At 32.7% G+C, this 7,660-nt stretch overlaps 1 pseudogene; it reads right to left on the bottom strand.

Moving 5' to 3' along the window:
• LOC137618000 (uncharacterized) overlaps positions 1 to 7,660 on the bottom strand; it is an 18,375-nt pseudogene that overhangs the window by 2,003 nt on the left and 8,712 nt on the right.

Here is a 7,660-nt window from a genome sequence, read left to right as displayed (position 1 = left end):
ACGCCATAATTTGCTTAATGATTCACCTAAATTCAATATCCCGAAATTGTTTTTTCTCTAAGACAAATAGCTGTTACTTGGTTAAGTACAAGACATTAATCAACTTCGTTAATAAAGAGTATTAGCAACATCTGCATAGTTATTAGAAAAGAAGCATTGATATTTATTATCTGAAGATGCAAAATAAAATTCTTCTTTAGAATTTCATATTTATTTTCACTAACTATAGTAAGGTTTTGACATATAATAACTCAATAAAATTAGAAGATATAGTCGTTTTAAAATCATAAAACGTGAGCTTAATAACACTATCAATTTTGAAGGATAAATTTGAATAAATTAACCGACGTGGAAAAGCCTCACTGTATTTCAATTTTCTCAAACTAGAAAAAGAATCTATTTATAATCTTTACACATTTGGCCAAATTATTTTAGTATCTCGGCGATTGTTTGAAGATTACTATCAACTACCTCGGGGATTGTTCAAGTTTATTATCAATTACCCCGGGGGGTACGTTCAAGTTTATAATCAAATTTACCTTGGGGATTGTTCAAGTTTACTATCAATTTACCTCGGGGATTGTTCAAATTTATCATCAATTTACCTTGGGGATTGTTCAAGTTTACTATCAATTTACCTCGGGGATTGTTCAAATTTATCATCAATTTACCTTGGGGATTGTTCAAGTTTACTATCAATTTACCTCGGGGATTGTTCAAATTTATCATCAATTTACCTTGGGGATTGTTCAAATTTATTATCAATTTACCTCGGGGATTGTTCAAGTTTACTATCAATTTACCTCGGGGATTGTCAAATTTATCATCAATTTACCTTGGGGATTGTTCAAGTTTACTATCAATTTACCTCGGGGATTGTTCAAATTTATCATCAATTTACCTTGGGGATTGTTCAAGTTTACTATCAATTTACCTCGGGGATTGTTCAAATTTATCATCAATTTACCTTGGGGATTGTTCAAGTTTACTATCAATTTACCTCGGGGATTGTTCAAATTTATCATCAATTTACCTTGGGGATTGTTCAAATTTACTATCAATTTACCCTCGGGGATTGTTCAAATTTATCATCAATTTACCTTGGGGATTGTTCAAATTTACTATCAATTTACCTCGGGGATTGTTCAAATTTATCATCAATTTACCTTGGGGATTGTTCAAATTTACTATCAATTTACCTCGGGGATTGTTCAAGTTTATCATCAATTTACCTTGGGGATTGTTCAAATTTACTATCAATTTACCTCGGGGATTGTTCAAGTTTATCATCAATTTACCTCGGGGATTGTTCAAATTTATCATCAATTTACCTCGGGGATTGTTCAAGTTTATCATCAATTTACCTCGGGGATTGTTCAAATTTATCCTCAATTTACCTCGGGGATTGTTCAAGTTTACTATCAATTTACCTCGGGGATTGTTCAAATTTATCATCAATTTACCTCGGGGATTGTTCAAGTTTACTATCAATTTACCTCGGGGATTGTTCAAATTTATCATCAATTTACCTCGGGGATTGTTCAAGTTTACTATCAATTTACCTCGGGGATTGTTCAAATTTATCATCAATTTACCTTGGGGATTGTTCAAGTTTACTATCAATTTACCTCGGGGATTGTTCAAATTTATCATCAATTTACCTTGGGGATTGTTCAAGTTTACCATCAATTTACCTCGGGGATTGTTCAAATTTATCATCAATTTACCTTGGGGATTGTTCAAGTTTACCATCAATTTACCTCGGGGATTGTTCAAATTTATCATCAATTTACCTTGGGGATTGTTCAAGTTTACCATCAATTTACCTCGGGGATTGTTCAAATTTATCATCAATTTACCTTGGGGATTGTTTCAAGTTTACTATCAATTTACCTCGGGGATTGTTCAAATTTATCATCAATTTACCTCGGGGATTGTTCAAATTTACTATCAATTTACCTCGGGGATTGTTCAAATTTATCATCAATTTACCTCGGGATTGTTCAAATTTATCATCAATTTACCTCGGGGATTGTTCAAGTTTATCATCAATTTACCTCGGGGATTGTTCAAATTTATCATCAATTTACCTCGGGGATTGTTCAAGTTTACTATCAATTTACCTCGGGGATTGTTTAAATTTATCATCAATTTACCTCGGGGATTGTTCAAGTTTATTATCAATTTACCTCGGGGATTGTTCAAGTTTACTATCAATTTACCTCGGGGATTATTCAAATTTATCATCAATTTACCTTGGGGATTGTTCAAGTTTACTATCAATTTACCTCGGGGATTGTTCAAATTTATCATCAATTTACCTTGGGGATTGTTCAAGTTTACTATCAATTTACCTCGGGGATTGTTCAAATTTTATCATCAATTTACCTTGGGGATTGTTCAAGTTTATTATCAATTTACCTTGGGGATTGTTCAAGTTTACTATCAATTTACCTCGGGGATTGTTCAAATTTATCATCAATTTACCTTGGGGATTGTTCAAATTTATCATCAATTTACCTTGGGATTGTTCAAGTTTACTATCAATTTACCTCGGGATTGTTCAAGTTATCATCAATTTACTTTGGGGATTGTTCAAGTTTATTATCAATTTACCTTGGGGATTGTTCAAGTTTACTATCAATTTACCTCGGGGATTGTTCAAATTTATCATCAATTTACCTTGGGGATTGTTCAAGTTTACTATCAATTTACCTCGGGGATTGTTCAAATTTATCATCAATTTACCTTGGGGATTGTTCAAGTTTATTATCAATTTACCTTGGGGATTGTTCAAGTTTACTATCAATTTACCTCGGGGATTGTTCAAATTTATCATCAATTTACCTTGGTGATTGTTCAAGTTTATTATCAATTTACCTGGGGGATTGTTCAAGTTTACTATCAATTTACCTCGGGGATTGTTCAAATTTATCATCAATTTACCTTGGGGATTGATCAAGTTTTTTATCAATTTACCTCGGGGATTGTTCAAATTTATCATCAATTTACCTTGGGGATTGTTCAAGTTTACTATCAATTTACCTCGGGGATTGTTCAAATTTATCATCAATTTACCTTGGGGATTGTTCAAGTTTATTATCAATTTACCTTGGGGATTGTTCAAGTTTACTATCAATTTACCTCGGGGATTGTTCAAATTTATCATCAATTTACCTTGGGGATTGTTCAAGTTTATTATCAATTTACCTTGGGGATTGTTCAAGTTTACTATCAATTTACCTCGGGGATTGTTCAAATTTATCATCAATTTACCTTGGTGATTGTTCAAGTTTATTATCAATTTACCTTGGGGATTGTTCAAGTTTACTATCAATTTACCTCGGGATTGTTCAAATTTATCATCAATTTACCTTGGGGATTGATCAAGTTTTTTATCAATTTACCTCGGGGATTGTTCAAATTTATCATCAATTTACCTTGGGGATTGTTCAAGTTTATTATCAATTTACCTTGGGGATTGTTCAAGTTTATTATCAATTTATCTCGGGAATTGTTCAAGGTTATTATCAGTTACCCGGGGATTGTTCAAGTTTTTTATCAAATTTAAATCGGTGATTGTTCAAGTTTTTTATCAATTATCTCGGGATTGTTCAAGTTTAATATTAGTTACCCCGAGGATTGTTCAAGTTTATTATCAAATTTACCTCGGGTATTTTTCAAGTTTAATATCAGTTACCCCAGGTTTGTTCTAAATTAGTTTATTATCAAATTAACCTATGGGATTTTTTTCAAATTTATTATCAATTTACCTCGGGGATTGTTCAAGTTTAATATCAGTTACCCCGGGAATTGCTCAAGTTTATTATCAATTTACCTCGGGGATTGTTCAAGTTTAATATCAGTTACCCCGGGAATTGTTCAAGTTTATTATCAAAATTTACCTCGGCACTTCTTTAAGTTTATTATCAAATTTACCTCGGCAATTGTTCAAGTTTATTATCAAATTTACTTTGGGATTGTTCAAGTTTATTATCAATTATCTCGGGAGTTGTTCATGTTTATTATCAATCATTTCGCCGATTGTTCTAGTTTATTATCAATTATCTCGCGGTTGTTCAAGTTTCTCAGTTACCTCACAATCGTTCAAGTTGTTCAAGTTTATCAAATGTCTCGCGATTGTTCAAGTTTATTTCAATTGTCACGTGATTGTTTAATGGTATTGCTAATCATCTCGGGATTGTTCAAGTTTATTATCAATTATCTCGGGAATTGTTCAAGTCTATTATCAGTTATCTCTTTTTTTTTTTTTTTAAGTGTGTTATTAATCGTCTCGCGGATTGTCTAAGTTTATCATCAATTATATCTGGGGTTGTTGAAGTTTATTATGATTTACCTCTCGATTTTTCAAGTTTTTCATCAATTATCTCGTCGATTGTTCAAGTTTTTCATCAATTATCTCGTGATTGTTTAATTGTATTACTAATCATCTGGCGATTGTTCAAGTTTATAATCAATTATCACGTGATTGTTTAATTGTATTACTAATCATCTGGCGATTGTTCAAGTTTATCATCAATTATCACGTGATTGTTTAATTGTATTACTAATCACGTCGCGATTGTTCAAGTTTATAATCAATTATCACGTGATTGTTTAATTGTATTACTAATCACGTCGCGATTGTTCAAGTTTATAATCAATTATCACGTGATTGTTTAATTGTATTACTAATCATCTGGCGATTGTTCAAGTTTATAATCAATTATCACGTGATTGTTTAATTGTATTACTAATCATCTGGCGATTGTTCAAGTTTATAATCAATTATCACGTGATTGTTTAATTGTATTACTAATCACGTCGCGATTGTTCAAGTTTATAATCAATTATCACGTGATTGTTTAATTGTATTACTAATCACGTCCGCGATTGTTCAAGTTTATAATCAATTATCACGTGATTGTTGCATTGTATTACTAATAATCTCTCGATTGTTCAAGTTTATAATCAACTATCACGTGATTGTTTAATTGTATTACTATCATTTCACGATTGTTCAAGTTAATAGTCAATTATCACGTGATTGTTGCATGGTATTACTAATCATCTCACGATTGGTCAAATTTATCATCAATTATCACGTGATTGTTCAAGTTTATCATTAATTATCACGTGATTGTTCAATTTTATTACTGATCATCTCGCGATTGTTCAAGTTTATAGTCAATTATCACGTGATTGTTTAATTGTATTACTAATCATCTCCCGATTGATAAGAAACACGAAAGGCTTAACCATACCTTCCAGGGCACAGTTTGTAGGCCTCCTCACACACGACCCCAGTTAGGCCTTCCATAACCGCCAGCCCTTTTCTGCTCCGCTCGGATAATTCGCCAGTTGGATCCTCGTCTCTGCAAAACAAATGACGATTATTTAATTATTTGGTCATTCTTTAAAATCTAACGAATGGTCTTCGTTAATAGATATATACAGTGATGTAGATGAAATTGTTTATTAATTCACCTATGGTATCATTTGGTTCATTTTTATGTTTGGTTTATGTCAAATTTTTTGTGAGTTTAAGGTGATTTATATGCTACAGAGAGAGAGAGAGAGAGAGAGAGAGAGAGAGAGAGAGAGAGAGAGAGAGAGAAAGAGAGAGAGAGAGAATTTGAAGTTTTCTGGCATCCTGAGATTGATTTTGAGGTTTTCTGGCATCCTGAGAGAGAGAGAGAGAGGAGAGAGAGAGAGAGAGAGAGAGAGAGAGAGAGAGAGAGAGAGAGAGAGATTGATTTTGAGGTTTTCTGGCATCCTGAGAGAGAGAGAGAGAGAGAGAGAGAGAGAGAGAGAGAGAGAGAGATTTTGTTGTTTTCTGGTATCCTGAGAGAGAGAGAGAGAGAGAGAGAGAGAGAGAGAGAGAGAGAGAGAGAGAGAGAGAGATTGATTTTGAGGTTTTCTGGCATCCTGAGAGAGAGAGAGATTTTGAGGTTTTCTGGTATCCTGAGAGAGAGAGAGAGAGAGAGAGAGAGAGAGAGAGAGAGAGAGAGATTTTGTTGTTTTCTGGTATCCTGAGAGAGAGAGAGAGAGAGAGAGAGAGAGAGAGAGAGAGAGAGAGAGAGAGATTGATTTTGAGGTTTTCTGGCATCCTGAGAGAGAGAGAGAGAGAGAGAGAGGAGAGAGAGGAGAGAGAGAGAGAGATTTTGTTGTTTTCTGGTATCCTGAGAGAGAGAGAGAGAGAGAGAGAGAGAGGAGAGAGAGAGAGAGAGAGAAGAGAGAGAGAGAGAGAGAGAGAGAGAGAGAGAGAGTGATTTTGATTCTGTGCCGATATGCCGACTACCGAGTCCCTACCAAAGTTCAGAGAAGCGTGCATGTTGCCAAGAAGGAGGCACACGAACCGTGAAAGCATCAGCCAACCATGCAAAGTGTTATTAGATATTTGAAAACCACCAATTTTTCAGTCTCTGTTAGAGGCGAACGGGAGTGATGTGAATTTTTGAGAGCCTGTGATTTCGAACAATGAATTTTTATTTAGAAATATTATTATTATTAATATTATTGTTAGTGTTGTTGTTGTTGTTGTTGTTGTTGTTGTTGTTATTTTTATTATTATTGTTGTTGTTGTTGCCGTTATCATTATAATTATTATTATTATTATTATTATCATTATTTGTGTTATTATTATTATTATTATTATTATTATTATTATTTGTGTTTTTGTTGTTGTTGTTGTTATTATTATTATTATTATTTTTATTGTTATTACTATTATTATTAATATTATTAAGGTTGTTGTTGTTGTCGTTATTATTATTATTATTATTATTATTATTATTATTATTTTAAAGACCCAAATCAAGTGAAAGTCCCGATGCACCGTTATGCTATTAGAGTTAATACTCCTAAACAATTCTTCTTCTCTCAAGGGGTTAACTACTCCAAAATCAAACCAATGTTCTCTAGTCTTGGGTAGTCCCATAGCTTCTGTACCATGGTCTTCCACTGTCTCGGGGTAGAGTTCTCTTGCTTAAGGGTACACTCGGGCACACTGTTCTCTATTATTTCTTCTCTTCCTCTTGTATTTTTTTTTTTAAGTTTTGGTAGTTTATATATGAAATATTTATTTAAATGTCGTTACTCTTCTTAGAATATTTTATTTTAATTGTTAATTACTTCTGCTGGACTTTCTTTATTTCTTTCCTCACTTGGCTATTTTGCCTATTGGAGCCCTCAGGTTTCTAGCATTTTCCAACTAGGGTTGTAGCTTAGCAAGTAATAATGATAATAATAATAATAATAATAATAATAATAATAATAATAATAATAATGTTAATAATAATAATAATAATAATAATAATAATAATAATAATAACTACATGATTGAAGACAAATTGTAATAATAAGATTCTTTCTATGCACGGCTGTCTTCTTAAAATAACAAGTATTATTCTTGTAACAGATAATCCTGAATCACGATTAAATTTTCATTTAATCAATTGTTTAACTTATCTCATTCGTTACAAATTCAAAACTTAATGATGTTATCATACCGAGGAGGGAGATTTAGGATCCATTATTATCATTATTATTACCCGCTAAGCTACAACCCTAGTTGGAAAAGCAGGATGCTATAAGGCCAGGGGTTCCAACAGGGAAAATAGCCCAGTGAGGAAATGAAACAAGGAAAATAAGAGAAGTA

Source organism: Palaemon carinicauda, chromosome 24, assembly GCF_036898095.1.
Source record: "Palaemon carinicauda isolate YSFRI2023 chromosome 24, ASM3689809v2, whole genome shotgun sequence".
Taxonomy (NCBI): domain Eukaryota; kingdom Metazoa; phylum Arthropoda; class Malacostraca; order Decapoda; family Palaemonidae; genus Palaemon; species Palaemon carinicauda.
The sequence above is the reverse complement of the archived record's forward strand: the minus strand, read 5'-3'. Positions and strand labels throughout refer to the sequence as shown.